The sequence below is a fragment of the Carcharhinus amblyrhynchos genome, chromosome 8, assembly GCF_965287045.1.
Source record: "Carcharhinus amblyrhynchos chromosome 8, sCarAmb.v2.hapA, whole genome shotgun sequence".
Lineage (NCBI taxonomy): Eukaryota > Metazoa > Chordata > Chondrichthyes > Carcharhiniformes > Carcharhinidae > Carcharhinus > Carcharhinus amblyrhynchos.
In genome coordinates this window covers 11,475,231-11,492,720 of record NC_137331.1, presented here as the reverse complement: position 1 = coordinate 11,492,720, position 17,490 = coordinate 11,475,231, and positions in this window count along the sequence as shown.

The following is a 17,490-nucleotide window of genomic DNA, read 5'->3' as shown; positions in this document are numbered from 1 at the left end:
CTGTGGCCTTATGTGAAAATTCCTGTCATGCCAGGGATTCTATATCTGTCATTGCTATGCAAATCTTCACATTCTCTGCACAGTTCAAAAGTAGTAGCGTTTCATTTTATGAATAAGAAACCGCAAGTGGTGCCCGTAGGTGGACTGGCCCACAGACCACAGTCCTGGGAGCACAGAGAAGGAGAAATAGAGGCAGCTCCATTTTAGGGTTAGAAACGCACCTTGGGAGAGGGGGGGGGACTGTTTAAATTCCTAACTTCCCATGTGGAGCAGCCCTTAATTAGCATAGAGACAGGTACAATTAGAGCCAGTGAGGATAGAAAGGCTTAGATCATGTGTTAGATTCATTTCGACGCCTCACTGCAGCCATGCCACTGAGGCTGAAGGAGAGAACTGTGCATCAAAACCTGCCACTGACCCGAGGGCGGGTGAAATGACACGGGTCAGCTGGAGGACAAGTCCCCAGGACAAGGTTCTGCCCCTTCACTATAACATCACTGTCATGTTGGAGGGAGAGGACAGATGTTCTACTCCTGGAGGGTGTGTAGGAGACCACCATCTGAGATTAAGCAGGCTTGGATGGACAATGGAGATTCTGGAAGCAATTGTGGAAAAGATTTAACTCATACATTATCCTGGCAAGGTTAGTGTGGCCCACAACCTCTGGACAGATGTCAATGCTTGCAATGTCCAATAGAAGGTGGTGGGTGCCTGGAACTCGCTGCCAGGGGAGGTAGTGAAAAATGATAAGATAGTGACTTTTACGGGATGCCTGGACAAACACATGAATAGGATGGGAATAGAGGAACATGGTCCCCAGGAGGGTAGGGGAGGCTTTAGTTCAGTCGGGCAGCATGGTCAGTGCAGGTTTGGAGGGCGAAAGGGCCTATCCTGTGCTGTAATTTATTTGTTCCTTGTTCTTGGTTAGTCACAACACCCAAGTTGCATGTTCCTGAAGTTGGAAGGGTTAAGGTGCTTGGGTAATTACTGATCCCTCAGAATGACTTGAAACCGTGGTTTGATTGAGGACCTGTTACCATGTGGTTCCTAATAGATAGTGACAGCTGACACTGGACACAAACGACAGCACTGTCTTTCCTTATTAAGTGCTGTCTGACATCTGTGCAGGAGAAGCACACACATGGGATTTATCGAATAACCCCCATAGAGAAGGAGGCCTTGGATGTAACCAGGTTAATGGAAGAGAAGACTGTCAGGTCTGGGAAAATTGCAACTGCTGCCCTGGTCAGAGGTCAAAGTGGTGATTAAGAGGGTGCGGAGCACAAAGTCCCATCTGATACGATAGACCCCAAAATGCTGAGGGCCTGATGGATGTACCCCAGAATACTGAGAAAGACAAAGGAGGAAATTGCTGGGGTCTAGAGAGAAATCTTTGTATCCTCACTGGCTAGAGGGGAGGTCCCAGAGGATTGGAAAATAATCAATATTGTTCCTTTGTTTAAGAAGGGCAGCAAGAATAATCTAGGTAATTACAGGCTGGTGAGTCTTACATCAGCGGTAGGGGAATTATTGGAGAGGATTCTTTGAGACAGGATTTATTCCTACTTGGAAATAAGTGGACGCATTAGCGAGAAGAAACATGGTTTTGTGAAGGGGAGGTCGTGTCTCATGAACTTCGAGTTTTTCGAAGAAGTGGTGAAAATGATTGATGAGGATAGGGAAGTGGATGTTGTCTACATGGACTTCAGTAAGGCCTTTGACAAGGTCCCTCATGGCAGAGTGATGCAGAAGGTGAAGCCGCATGGGATCAGAAGTGAGCTGGCAAGGTGGATACAAAACTGGCTCAGTCAAAAAAAGACAGAGGGTAGCAGTGGAAGAATGCATTTCTGCATGGAGGGCTGTGACAAGTGGCATTCCTCAGGGATCAGTGCTGGGACCTTTTCTGTTTATAACATATATTAATGATTTGGAGGAAAATGTAACTGATTTGATTAGTAAGTTGGAGGACGACACAAAGGTTGGTGGATTTGCGGACAGCGATGAGGACCATCAGAGGATACAGCAGGATATAGATCAGTCAAAAACTTTGGCAGATGGAGTTTAATCCAGACAAATGTGAGGTAATGCATTTTGGAAGGTCTAATACAGAAAGGAAATATACAGGAAATGGCAGAACCCTTAAGAGTATTGATAGGCAAAGGGGTCTGGGTGTACAGGTACACAGGTCACTGAAATGGCAACGCAGGTGGAGAAGGTGGTCAAGAAGATAGTCATGCTTGCCTTCACTGGCCAGGATATTGAGTTTAAAAATTGGCAAGTCATGTTGCAGCTTAATAGAATCTTAGTTAGGCCACACTTGGAATATTGTGTCCAATTCTGGTTGCCACACTACTAGAAGGATGTGGGGGCTTTAGAGAGGGTACACAAAAGATTTGCCAGGATATTGCCTGGTATGGAGGGCATTAACTATGAGGAGAGGTTGGAGAAACCCGGTTTGTTCTCACCGGAACAACAGAGATTGAGGAGTAACGTGATAGAAGTCTACAAGATTATGAGAGGCATGGATAGAGTGGATAGTCAGAAGCTTTTTCCCAGGGTGGAAGAGTCAATTACTAGGGGGCACTGCTTTAAGGTGCGAGAGGCAAGGATTAAAGGAGATAGCTTAACTATGATATATGAGGCAGATTTTTTACACAGAGGGTGGTGGGTGCCTGGAACTCGTTGCCAGGGGAGGTAGTGGAAGCGGATACAGCAGTGACTTTTAAGGGGCATTTTGACAAATACATGAATAGAATGGGAATAGAGGGATATGGTCCCTAGAAGCGTAGGGGGTTTTAATTAAGTTGGGCAGCATGGTCGGTGCAGGCTTGGAGGGCGGAAGGGCCTGTTCCTGTGCTGTAATTTTCTTTGTTCTTTGATACCACGCCACGTACTGCAGAGGTTTCCATTTTCCCAGTCAGACTCTCATCATTTCTGATTGAGTTTCCTGCAGATGAAGAAATTTCACCCAGGGTGACTGCTTCCACTAGCTCTGAGCTACTAGAGAGAGAAAAACTAGAGTCCTGACCTGTTGAAGGTTCCATCTTTTAGACAAGGAACATTAAAACAGATTATTTAGAGTTTATGCTATATATGAGCAAAGAAACCTAATGGCACCTATTCTGTTCCAAGTTTATTCATTCATTAATCCAATTGAATATTATCATAATTTTTGCCTCAAGCACTAACTCTGGACATGAATTCCTAAGCCTCACATCTCTCTGTGTGAAGAACATAAGAACATAAGAAATAGGAGCAGGAGTAAGCCATCTAGCCCTTCGAGCCTGCCCCACCATTCAATAAGATCATGGCTGATCTGAAGTGAATCAGTTCCACTTTCCCGCTTTCTCCCCATAACCCTTAATTCCCTTGTCTATCAGAAACCTATCTACCCATGACTTAAATATATTTAGCGAAGTAGCCTCCACCACTTCAATGGGCAGAGAATTCCAGAGATTCACCACCCTTTGAGTCAAAACGTTCCTCCTCAACTCTGATCTAAACTGCCCCCCCCCCTAATCTTGAGGCTGTGTCCTCTAGTCCTGCTATCCTTTCTAAGCAGGAAGAATCTCTCTACCTCTACCCTATCCATCCCCTTCATTTTCTTATACGTCTCTATAAGATCCCCCTCATCCTTCTAAACTCCAACGAGTACAGACCCAGTCTATTTAGTCTCTCTTCATAATCCAACCCCCTCATCTTCGGTATCAGCCTAGTGAACCTCCTCTGCACTCCCTCCAAGGCCAATATATCCTTCCGCAAGTGCGGCAACCAAAACCGCACACAGTACTCCAGAAGACATTTGTCTCGCTGTGTTCTAAATCCCTTACACAGAAATTGTCAAACATGAAATTGAGGTCCCATCTGTCCACTCAGGGCCTCAACAGATCCTGTGATCTGACTTGAGGAAGAGCAGAGAAGTTATCCTGGTTATCTGGCCAATATTTATCCCTCAACCAGGAGAACAAAGGACTGATTTTCTGCTCATCGTTTCATCGTTGTTACTGGGAGGTTGTTGAGTACAAATTGACTGCCAGCTTTTTCCTACATTGCAACTGTGACTAGACTTCAAAAATAATTCGTTTTGACTATAAAACACTTTGGGATTTCCTGACAGCATCAATACATGCAAATTTGTTCTTATTTTCTTGAGATGCAAATAATTCCTCTTCACTCCAAAAGCTTCATATTCCCAGTTGCTCTGCATCCCATGAGAGATCAGTACAATTTGGTTTAAGAAGCAAGTGTTTCATTGCTTATTCTTCCCTACTTCCTTCTCAAAACTTTATTCATTTCTCTTAATTTTGTTTTGATATCATTTTGTCTCCCCTCACTCCCCAAAGTAGATTTACAGATGGGTGAGGCAGAAGCCAAAGTGTGATCGAGTTTCCAAAGTTCGGCACCCAGCTGGTTCCTGGACTGAGTGATGATGAAGTGTCCAGCTGACTCCCAGATCCAGTCTCCAGGATTTGGAGCCAAAACAGTTTCCCTCATAAATATCACCCTCTAGCTACTGTGCAAAGATCAAACTTTGTCAGGAAGAAACCTCACTGCAAACTAAAGCAGTCCTTCAGAATGTTCATTTTTGATTAAATTGTATAAGGTATTGTGAGGAAATTGCTTAATTCAAATCGTTATTTCCACTAATCATACAATAGAACATCAAACCCCACAGTACAGAAAGAGGCCCTTCGGCCCATCGAGTCTGCAGTAACCACCATCCCACCCAGGCCCTACCCCCACATATTATACCCGCTAATCCCTCTAACCTACGCGTCCCTGGACACTAAGGGGCAATTTCTCAGCATCACCAATCAACCTAACCCGCACATCTTTAGACTGTGGGAGGAAACCGGAGTACCCGGAGGAAACCCACACAGACACGAGGAGAATGTGCAAACTCCACACAGACAGTGACCCGAGCCAGGAATTGAACCCAGGGCCCTGGAGCTGTGAAGCAGCAGTGCTAACCACTGTGCTACCGTGCCAGCCAAATGTTGTCATTTGTAAATTTTCTGTCATGTCTTGCTCAGGAGCTGCTAATCAGATTGGTTGGCAGGTCTCTGAGGCGAGGATCCTGCCCCCCCCACCAACCCCGAGTAAGGGTGGATCTCCTGTCCCCAGCCACTGAGTGGGGGGAGGGGTGGGAGCGAGGGTAGAAGGGAGGAGTGGGGAAGGGGAATGAGGGTGAGGGGGAAGGGAGGGGGAGCGAGGGTTGGGGGGATTGAGTGACGGGGGGGAAGGGGGGAAGGGGGGAGGGGAGGACATGTCATTTCATCTCCAGTTGTCCCCAGAATAGTGTGCATAGGGCATGGTTGTCACCCTCTCTCCCCATGATGATCTGGGAGATTTCTGGAGCAGTTCTCAGCAGTAGATGTAACAAGCCATGGTCATGGTCATGGGAGGAATCTGTGGCCTGTAGATCGGGAACGGGTAATGTGGGTCACTTGATGGTCTCATGGGAAGATCATGTATGTGACAGTACTGTAGGCATCAAGGTGATGATGGGGTGTAGGTACATCCACGTCAAATGACTCAATGGGTAACAAAGGTATATCTGCTACATTGCAATGAGGGCTACTAGGGCTTCTGGGAGGAGTGGGTCACAGCATTAGGAGGCCAATTAAAGATGCCTCTTTCTGGGATCTGAGACATATAGGAGCAACTATAGAGGCAATCCAGAGCCTTCAATATAATAACACATTCATGTGAGATTAAGTCTAATGCATTCCAATCATTGATCTCCCTGCAATAACCCATTGACCAATTGTGATCATTCCCTGGTGTCATGAGAAACATAGTGAGACACTCAGAGTGTTCATTATATGGCCAGGGTGTTATCGGCAGATATAGAATCCTACAGTGCAGAAAGAGACCCTTTGGCTCATCGAGTCTGCACCAAACACAATCCCACCCAGGTTCTACCCCCATATCATTCCCACTAATCCCTCTAACCTACACATCTCTGGACACTAAGGGGTAATTTCTTAGTATGGCCAATCAACCTAACCCACACATCTTTGGACTATGGGAGGAAACCGGAGCACCCAGAGGAAACCCATGCAGACACGAGGAGAACACGCAAACTCCACACAGGCAGTGACCTGAGCCGGGAATCGAACCCAGGACCCTGGAGCTGTGAAGCAGCGGTGCTAACCACTGTGCTACCGTGCCGCCCTAGTACGTACCTAGATTGCAACCAAACCATGAACCCACAATCACTCATGAGTTAGTGACAGAAACTTGAGACTGATAATCAGTCAAGTCTTCCTTTCAATGTTCCGGCATAGGGAAAACTTTCAGGAAGATGGAGGCTGTGTTTAATTTTGCCCGTATCATTGCATACAGGCAGGAGGAATAGCAAGAAATGTGTTACAGTGGTGCCAGGCTGGCCAAAAGTAGAAGTTTTACTCTGTTCAACAAGAGGCAGCTTTACCCCCTTTGGACGCAGAGGAGGACTGTCACTGAAACATTTTGCGTAGGCGTTTGTCAAGACTGAGGGGGTACAGAGATGCTTGTCTTTTCTGCAGATGATCGAGGAGCAGTGTAATCAGTGCCTCCACATGTCTAAGGATCCGATGGTCACATTTTCCTTATTCTCCATGAGTTGAAGCCATTGAGGCTGAGAAAACATCGTTTGTCTGTGCCTCTGAAAGTCACTCCTGCTCTTAACTTTTACATGGGTTACTTCTTCCAGGATTCTATGATCTCTCAAACTTCCACCCACAGGTACATTCAGAAGGTCATGGACCTCCTCTTTGCTAAGACACAAATTACATGTACTTCACTGAAAATCAAGCTAGCCAGGCAGCCAGATCACTGCACTTTGCTGCTCTTTCCAGATTCCCACAAGTGCCCGGTACCATCGACTGCACTCATGTGGCTATGACAGTTCCCTGGCAGCAGGCAATACACTGCACCAACAGGAACTGCTTCCTGTGCAATCACCAGAAACGCATAATGCAAGTTGGTGTGAGATCCCTGGAAGTTGCTATGATTGCTACACCTTGAGAAGGTTGCAGGTCCTATATTTCTTCATGGAACCACACAACATCCAGGGTCCTCAGTGACGAAGGCTGCAAATGGCTGATCCAGTGGCCACAAACTCCAGCTGAGAGAAGATGCAATGATATGCGTTCTGCCTACGAATATTGGTGAGCAGGCCACTGGCATCTTGAAGATTTGGTTCCGATGCCTGGACAGACCAGGCATTGCACTCGAGCTCACTCCTCAGAGGGTCCTACAAATCACTGTGGTTTGCTGTGTCCTTCATACTCTGACACTGCAAAGGGGGAAAGGTGTGCCAGATGCTGAGACAGATGAGCTCTAATGAGGAGCAGATTGAGGGGGATGAGTTTGAGGAAGCTGAGGCTGCAGGTGAAGAAGCTATAGTACAGGCCAGATGAGCTTGGTGTGCAAATGAGACAATCACAGCCAACAGATTCAGCAGGATGTTGACGAGTAGGGATGCTTGTCTCATCGTGCAAATGCCCTCCACGATGGCCCCACATCACCACCAGTGTGGTTAGTCTTCCCAGCCATTTTCTTCATTCTGAAATTGTGTAAATACTCATTCTGCTCGCTTTGTATTCATCCTTTGAAGAATGATTAAGCCTTGGGAACACGTGTCCTTGCTGAGATGAGGTATCAATGGTAGGAGGTTGTTCTGACGATAACACAACAGAAGGTGTTGCCTTCTTCAAGCATCTCTCCAGCATCTCAGTCACTAAGGCAGCCTGCGAGAGGCAGGAGTTATATTGCAGTCCTCAATGAACTCAGGGCAGTTACCTTCAGTCTGTCAATATGCCTCAAACAGATTTGTCTTCAGCAATAGAAAAAGCCTTATGTGTCACTTTGATAAAGAACAGTACTGCACAGGAAACAGGCCCTTCAGCCCTCCAAGCCTGCGCCGCTCATTGGTCCAGCTAGACCACCCGTTTGTATCCCTCCATTCCCAGTCTGTTCATGTGAGTATCCAGATAAGTCTTAAACGATCCCAGCGTGTCCGCCTCCACCACCCTGCTTTTCAGTGCATTCCAGGCCCCCACCACCTTCTGTGTAAAATACATCCCTCTGATATCTGAGTTAAACCTCGCCCCCCTCACCTTGAACCTGTAACCCCCCCCCCCCCGATGTTTGTCATCTCCAACTGGGAAAAAGCTTCCCACTGTTCACCCTATCTATGCCCTTCATAATTTTATACACTATTTGATGGTGATAATGTGAGACTAGACTTGAGGTAAGGCCAATGTGGACCTTCAACAAGTGTTCACAATTTTTCAAATCACTAACTGTTACCCCTAATACCCATCAAATTCAGCCCCTCCACCCTCAGTTAGGAATGTGGGGCTCCAATTGGCCTGACTTTTCAATGGACATAGCTCATCTCACAATGACCATCAAACATTTGCCTAACGGAAATGAAAATGCTCCCTTTTCAACACTATCAGTTTCCCATAATAATGAAACCTTACCCGCGCAACCCTGAAAATGCAGACACTCACCATGGAACCCTCAAAGTCTCATTGTGTTAATAATGATGAGCACACATCAGCTGTATTGCATCTTAGCTCCTAGCTCATTCCTGCCCTGAGCAATGCCTTCTCATCATACTCCCACATGGGTATTGAGCCCATTCTTAAAGGTTCCTTCGACTGCGATCCACCTCCATATAGAAGCAGCATCACTGAACTTGGTGAGTGTTCTGGGGATGGGAGGCTAAGCGGAATGAATGGGTCAGTGATACATCCCTGCTTTTTGACAATTGCTGCGGCTTTGCTTGGCAGGATAAAACTGTGCCTCTGAGGGACAGACCACCAGCATACTGAGTGAGAAGGTCTGCACACTTACTGGCCAGCTTAGTCGATGTACACTAGTAGAGTTGGCAAGGTGTAAGGCTGATGGAGCATACAGAAGGTCTGAGTAGATGCAAACTTTTACTGATGACAGAGTTTGGAGTTCAAGGAAAGATTACCTATCCCTCCACACATCTACGTCTCTCCTTCTACACTACACTTTCACCTTTCCAGAATGCAAATGAGTCAGGGGAATACAGGAGCCTCCATCTTACTCAGCCAAGAATGAACATTACTTAAACCTGTAATGCATGTCAACATTTTACATTGAGGGTGATGCATCACTGATGTTGGCAATGAACTGAGAGACGCACATTGAGATGGTTGCACCATCTCAAATCTGTGATAAATTGGTAGACGGGTCATGATATGATATCTGATCGAGCGCAACACAAAACAGCGTACAGAGGAATCCACAGAGGAAATGTGGAATGGGTGCACTTCTATTTTCATTGGTGGAAGGTATATAAATGTAGTTGAACACCCATGCCATCATTGTGCTGTTAATATTTCTCAATCGGTCTGCCTTGTTGTCCAACAAGGGGCATAAACGCGGTGGGTCGTGCGAGGTCTGCTCTTGGTTGTTTCGAGAGTTGCCTAGTACTTCACGTGTACGCTTAAACTGGACCAGATGCTGGGCAACACGACAGCTCAGTGACTATCACCGTTTGCTGTGCAGGTACATGGATTTGGGCCAGTGTCTGCGGGAGTTTGCGCATTCTCCCCGTGCCTGCGTGGGTTTTCTCCGGGTGCTCCGGTTTCCTTCCACACCCCAAAAACGAGGTCTTAGGCTGATTGGTGTGACAAATTGTCCCTAAATTAGTCTTCCCTCAATGTGGAGTGCCATAAGCATAGACAAGGGTCATGGGTGGAGGGGGGGGACTCATAATGTTAAAATGGCGGCACGGGCTGGTTGGGCCAAAGGGCCTGTTTCCCGTGCTGTGTTGTTCTTTGTTCTTTGCTCCTAACCTTACCGTCACATCTTGATTCATCCCCAACATTCGCAGTGGAGGTGGACTTAGGCTGCTGACTGCTACATCCCATTATCTGTGATGACCTTGACTTTGGCGGGCATCATCTGGAGGGAGAGGACTTTAAGGGCCTTGGCTTGCTTTGGGTATCCTGCTGTGTGGTAGGTACAGCCTCCAACAGTCTCTGGAGCTGATGTGCTCACAGGCAGAAGGAATTGGGATTAACTAGAGACTCAGAGTCACCTGGATGGATGGCCATGGGTCTCAAGCTGCCGGTCCTCCTCCTGATGGATGTACAAGGGCTCCTGGCCAACTCCTTGTAAAGAAGGGGCACCCAGAGGGAGATTTGGGTGGCCTGGCTTGCTGTTGTGTAGCCACGGGTGAATGCCATCAATTCCTGCCTAGATGGCGTCTAACTCCCGGAACAGTACAGATTTAATGTCCTGGACCACAGTCATCATGCCATCATACCGGGGTTGACTTCAGTGTTGTAGCACTCTGGCACTAATACCACACATTGTGGAAACTCATCTTACATTGCAATCTGTGGAAAGCAGCTGACAACAGTACCTGATATCCTGTGCCTGTTGCTGAGGCTCCAACACCTGTATTAAGACTGTGTCCACAGGCTCAACGTCTGGGCTGGGAATCAGCAGAATCCTGACCTCCACCAGCTCGCCGGGTGTCAATGACCTTGGATGTCCCTGCCTCTGGATCAGAACCTGTGCTGTGCTCACCAGATTGTGACACTGAACCTGCTCAAGGATCTGTATCTCTGCACTGCTGGAGGGTGTGAGTGAGGGCTATGATGTATCATCCAATAGCGGTTCTTCAAAATCCTCATTCCAGGGGTCTTTGGAGCTGGAGATGCCGGGATGGCTGCCAGTGTCCCCAGCACACATAGCTGCGGTGCCTGTGAAAGAGGAAGGTGATAATCAGTGCACGGTAACAAACTCCAAGATATAACATTGCGCTCACAGTCTTGCTGACTGAAAGATCAGCTGGAGCAGAATTTTCATCTAGGTGTTGAATTTTCGTTATGGTTGTATTAAGAAAAACTTGGACAGGTACATAGATGTGGAGGGATATGGCCCAAGTGCAGGTCTGTGGGACCAGGCAAGAAGTGGTTCAGCACAGACAAGAAGGGCCAAAAGGCCTGTTCCTGAGCTGTAATTTTCCATGGTTCTATGGTATGCACCAGCAACATCACCATCACCACAGGCATGGTCCTGATCCTCTCCAGCACACTCCTTGTATTGGATGAGGGGCCTGGTCGCTGGCTTTTTAAATACATGCCATCTCTTGTTGTGTCCATATTGGTTGAGTTCAGTGCCAGGGACCTGAATTCAAATCCAGCCTTGGGTCACTGCCTATGTGGAGTTTCTCCCCATGTCTGCATGGGTTTCCTCCGGGTGCTCCGATTTCCGGTTTAAAAATGTGTGGATTATATTAATTGGCCATGCTAAATCGACCCCAGTGTCAGGGGATTAGCAGAGTAAACAGGGTTTATGGGATTGCGAGAGTGGGGCCTGTGGTCAGTGCAAATTCGATGGGCTGAATGGCCTCCTTCTGCACTGTAGGGATTCTATTCTATGATAATTCAGTCTAAGCTGCTCCAGTACAGCTACAACACTGGCATCTCTGGCACTATGTGGAAAATTGCTCAGGAGTGTCCTGTCCACAAAAACCAATTACTGGCCCTTCAGTCTACTCTCGTTCATCGGGAAAGTGATGGAGGATGCTGCCAACAGTGCTATAAATCAGCACGTATCCAGTAACAACCTGGTTATAGATGCTCAAGTTGAGTTCTGCCCAGACCACTCAGCTTCAGACCTCATTAGAACTTGGCCCAAAGGTCTAGAAGGGGCAAGTCTGGAGTGTGATGAAATACTGCCCATTTGTCTGTATGATTGCAGCTCCAACAACTCACAAAGCTCAACACCACTCAGGAACATGTAATCCAACTGACTAGTGCTCCATCCAACACAACGAGTTCAAATCCATTATCTCTACCCTCTAGGATGGAGCACAGCAGATGCCTGGGAATACCATTGAGCCCATCAAGACTGCATTGACAACAATCCCATCTACCCATGTATTTACCCTGCTCGTTCCCCTGACACTAAGGGATATTTAGCACAGCTAATCTACCTAACCGCACATCTTTGGAGTGCGGGAGGAAACCAACGCAGACATGGGAAGAAAGTGCAAACTCCACACAGTCACCCAAGGCTGGGATTGAACCGGGTCCCTGGCTCTGTGAGGCAGCAGTGGTAACGACTGTGCCACCCATTTAATTCTTTTGAAGAAACCACAGGGTTTTGATCACTCTATATCAGCGCATTTTTATAAACATTGCGGTTAGGATCAATGGAGACAGTTGAGATACATTCAAGCATGAAGGAAAAGGTCAATAAATTCAGCTATCAACGGAGGTCTCTCTCACACTGCTGAACTTCAAAATTAACAGGTTAAGGTTTTCATCTTGAAAAGAGAGGGTTTCAAAGATTTCAGTTTGCTGGCAATTCTCAGGAAGCTTCCAATCATACATTGGGAACAGTTATGTAGGATGGAGCCACATCCCCTCCAGATGAAATCTTCTCTCTGTCAGAGGACATCAAGGGGGTCTGCTCACATCTGCAGCTTCTGACAGGCAGAAAGGAAACTTTCTGCTGCAGAATGCAATGCTGTTTTGATTTAATATCCTGTCAGGTGACAGGGGAAACGGAGATTGAAATGACCTGTCCACTTCAGAACTTTCACAGTTTTCAGGCAGTGAGGCAGATATCGATCACAGAGGTGCCTGAAATCGCCATGATGTGGAGATGCCGGCATTGGACTGGGGTAAACACAGTAAGAAGTCTCACAACACCAGGCGAGAATGGTGAGGTCAACCTCTTGCCCCCACCCTGACCCCCCATCCAACCCCCATGACTATTGAGAGACCCTTCCTTTGCAGCATGGCAGCAGCAGAGGGGCAAGTGGCCACTGGACCTACCTCCTTGACCCAGACCAAGCGTTGCCAGTGGGTATCCCAACTTTTGCCCGATGTCCCATTCTGTAGGATATCGGGATTCCCGTGGGCCATCTGATGAGACTGGAGAATCCTGCCCTGTGTCCTTGAATTCAAAGTGTAAATTGTTAATATAAATTGTGAGCCACAGGAGTCCCAGCACTGATCCTCACAGGACCTCATTTCCCACCTTCTACCATTCCTTTACCCCCTGCTGTCTGATCTCTGTCTTGTAAACTGCTAGCTATGCATAGCTGTTCCTGCATGCTCTGTTGTCATTCACTAATCCATTATGTGGCTCCTTATCAAAAATATAATTTAGAAAACTAGCTACATTGCATTTATCACATTCCCCTATGGGATTAAATTATTTTTCTTACAACTGGTGTTAACTGTTCTATCCTGGGACCTGTTCTATCTCCTTTTTCAAGTATTGATGTCATATTAGCTACTGGCATTTTTTTTTTGGCCCTAACAACTTCTAACAAGCTATTGGCACAGTGGTTAGCACTGCTGCCAGGGACCTGGGTTCAATTCCCAGTTTGGGTCACTGTCTGTGTGGAGTTTGCACATTCTCCCCGGTGTCTGTGTGTGTTTCCTCCGGGTGCTCCGGTTTCCTCCCACAGTCCAAAGATGTGCGGGTTAGGTTGAATGGTGATGTTAATTTGATGGTAGGGTCAGGGGGATTAGCAGGGTAAATACGTGGGGTTATGGAAGTAGGGCCTGGATGGAGTTGTGGTCAACGCAGACTCGATAGGCTGAATGGTTTCCTTCTGATTGTTAGGGGTTCTATGAAGTGTAATGCTATCCTTCTCTAAGCACTGTTAAGAAATGCAAATACAGTTGATCTGGATCAGAAACTTTGACCTTCTTTAGGCCTGTTAGCGCAAGTGGGCGAAACAACTCAGGGTGAGGTTCAATAACGGCACAGCTTTATTTTCTTTTACGTCAATGGAGAAGCGCAGTCAGGACATACAATCGGACTGCCCTGAAAGCGCTCTGCCCGTCCCTTGCAGCCGGCTATAGTTATACCTGAACTTCGGTGCAGTACGCGATTCAAATGCTAATCCTTTATTTACAGTATTCAACCTTAGCCATCCTGTCTCGATGTTTCCAAGTGTTGAGGAAATTGTTTTAGGTGTGTGTTAATTGTTTTGTCTGATTGGTTATTTAATAGTCTAGAATCCCCGGGGTTTGAACCATAGGTGTGTCATTGATCTCAAAAGAGGTTTTGAGGGGACCAGGAATGTTTCCTTAACTGTGCTAATTTTAGGCGTCTCCATGGGTTGTTTGGCTGTTTTAAAAGTGCTGATTTTGATGGGGTGGAGATTTAGTTCCTGTAGGTGCCGTCCTGTCCATTATGCGCTAGCCCTCATTTGCATTCTAAAAGCATGCTCTTGCCTACTGATCGGTATCTGTTACTTTGTGATTTTTAGTGGTGAGGCTCTGAGTGTAACTTTAGCCTGCTTCCATTTTGTGTGCCCAATTTCATAAAATTTGTTGTCCGATAACAGGCCTGATTACTTTGCTTTTTATTTTAAAGATAGCTACATTATTCCTAATTTCATCTTCTCGCATTATGTCTCTCTGAAAAATATTGAAAAGAAATAATAATACAATATTTCTATTGTTTCTCTATTGTTGCCTGCGATTTTATCCTGACCATCTCTTAGGGGCATATTCCCATAGCAACTTCCCTTTTTTTAATTTTGGGTCATTTTCAGGTTGGCAATCTGTAATTAATGGGGTGCAACAGGGATCACTTCTGAGGCCTCAACTGTTTTAAATCAATATTTATTGCTTGGATGAAAGGACTGAGATTAATGTAGCCAAATGTGCTTATGATGCAAAGATAGGAAGGAAAAAAAGTTATCAGGAGGGCAAAGAGGTTGGGTTTTGAAATGTATAGTAAGCCAGGAGTTAGACAAGGTTTTAATTTGTCTAATTGTGAATCAAGAAAGAATCCATCAGGCCAGGAATGTTTTAATAATCATCAGAAGGATTGATTAAAGAGGTAGTCTGTTCCTTTTTTACCCTATTGATAATCTAAGTGCATGTTACCTCTTCAGAAAGCATCTTTTATTGTATGTGTGTTTGAGGAGTGTGTCTTGTGGTGCTGTTGGGTCCTAGTGCACTCAGCTCACTTCCAGCTGAAGGATGTGCACAAAGCCCTTGCAAATTGCACTGCTGCAGCCTCTCAACTTTGCAAGGAGCTGTGACTGTGGGGAGCATGTGGCTGGGGGAATTGGGGGGGGCTGTGATTGTGGTGAGCATGTGGCTGGGGGAATTGGGGAGCTGTGATTGTGGGGAGCATGTGGCTGGGGGAATTGGGGGGGCTGTGATTGTGGGGAGCATGTGGCTGGGGGAATTGGGGGGGGTGCTGTGATTGTGGGGATCATGTGGCTGGGGAATGGGGGGGCTGTGATTGTGGGGAGCATGTGGCTGGGGGAATTGGGGGGGCTGTGATTATGGGGAGCATGTGGCTGGGAGAATGGGGGGGCTGTGATTGTGGGGAGCATGTGGCTGGGAGAATGGGGGGGCTGTGATTGTGGGGAGCATGTGGCTGGGGGAATTGGGGGAGCTGTGATTGTGGAGGGCATGTGGCTGGGGGAATTGGGGGGCTGTGATTGTGGGGAGCATGTGGCTGGGGGAATTGGGGGGGCTGTGATTGTGGGGAGCATGTGGCTGGGGGAATTGGGGGGGCTGTGATTGTGGGGAGCATGTGGTTGGGGGAATTGGGGTGTCTGTGATTGTGGGGAGCATGTGGCTGGGGGAATTGGGGGGCTGTGACTGTGGGGAGCATGTGGCTGGGGGAATTGGGGGGGGCTGTGATTGTGGGGAGCATGTGGCTGGGGGAATTGGGGTGTCTGTGATTGTGGGGAGCATGTGGTTGGGGGAATTGGGGTGTCTGTGATTGTGGGGAGCATGTGGCTGGGGGAATTGGGGTGTCTGTGATTGTGGGGAGCATGTGGCTGGGGGAATTGGGGTGTCTGTGATTGTGGGGAGCATGTGGCTGGGGGAATTGGGGGGCTGTGATTGTGGGGAGCATGTGGCTGGGGGAATTGGGGGGTCTGTGATTGTGGGGAGCATGTGGCTGGGGGAATTGGGGGGATGCTGTGATTGTGGGGAGCATGTGGCTGGGGGAATTGGGGGGAGGGGACTGTGACTGTTGATCTGCTAGGGGCAAGCAGTGTTCCTCTCCATCTCCCACCCCCCACTCAGAGTGACGAGATGGCTTTTGCAATGCCATCAATCAATCTTGCTGTTCTTTTGGTTGCTGCTGGAGCTGAGGTGGAGGGACTGGAGGAAGTATAGCATTATATATAATATTGTCTGTCCCAGACTGGATCCTGTATATGCAGTGTTATATGATTTACAAAACTGTCATAGACTGTCTCCTATATATACACATTAGAGTATGATTTACAATACAGTGTCTTGTATATAGACTACAGTATGATTTACGATATATCATACTGTTTACTATATACAGTACTGAATGATTTATACTGTTGCCTCTAGCTGTGCCCTGTATTAACAGAACAGTATGATTTATATAAAATCCCCTATGAAATCCCTTGTATATAATCTACAGGATGCTTGCAGCAGCTCACCAGGCCTACGTCAGCACTCTGACCTCCATCACTGAGAAGGATAAACACAGCAATCAATTGCGTCTAGGTTTCCCGCTTGGACACAAACAACCAATATTCATCCAGTGCCCCATAATGAAGCTTCATCCCAAAGTGCATCACAGGAGCATCACTAAACAAAGCCAGATTATACCAGGCCAGATGTCAAAGAGTCATAGAGGTTTACAGCATGAAAACAGGCCTTTCAGCCCAACTTGTCCATGCCACCCAGTTTTTACCACTAATCTAGTCCCAATTGCCCACATTTAGCCCATAACCCTCTATACCCATCTTACCCACGCACCTGTCTAAATTTAGACTTAGAAGATCTAACTAAATCTAACTTAGAAGGCAAAATTGTGCCCGCCTCTACTTCTGCCTCTGACAGCTAGGTAGGATTTAAGGAGCATTTTAAAAGAGGAAAGTGAGGTAGAGATGTGACAGTTGTTGGAAGGACATTATTGAGTTAGGACTGAATCAACTGAAGGCACGGCCACCCGTGGTGGAGCGATTAAAATAAAGACTGTCAAAATGAGAGGAGTCATGGTGTGGAGATGCCGGCGTTGGACTGGAGTAAACACAGCAAGAAGTCAGACAACACCAGGTTTAAGTCCAACTGATTTATTTGATAGTAAACTCTCAAGTTTTCGGGAAATCGGTTGGACTTAAACCTGGTGTTGTCAGAATGAGAGGAGTGCAGATTTCCCAGAGGCCAATGGGGCTGGGGGAGATGGCTGAGATTCGAAGGGATCGGACCAGGGAGGGATTTGCAAATCAAAGCAATACTCGACAGGGAGTCAGTGTAACTCAGTGAACAAACTGGGGGTGGGGCAGGGGGAGGGGGTGGTGGGATAGGTGGACAAGACTTAGTGTGAATAAGCTGAGTTCTGAACTGCCATATTATCATCACGACAATGTTTAGTTGGCCAGAACTAACCACATAAATGTTGATGGAATAGAGTGTTTAATCTGTGATGCCCACACAACCAAAGCAGAAACAGAAATCACAAGCTAATGGA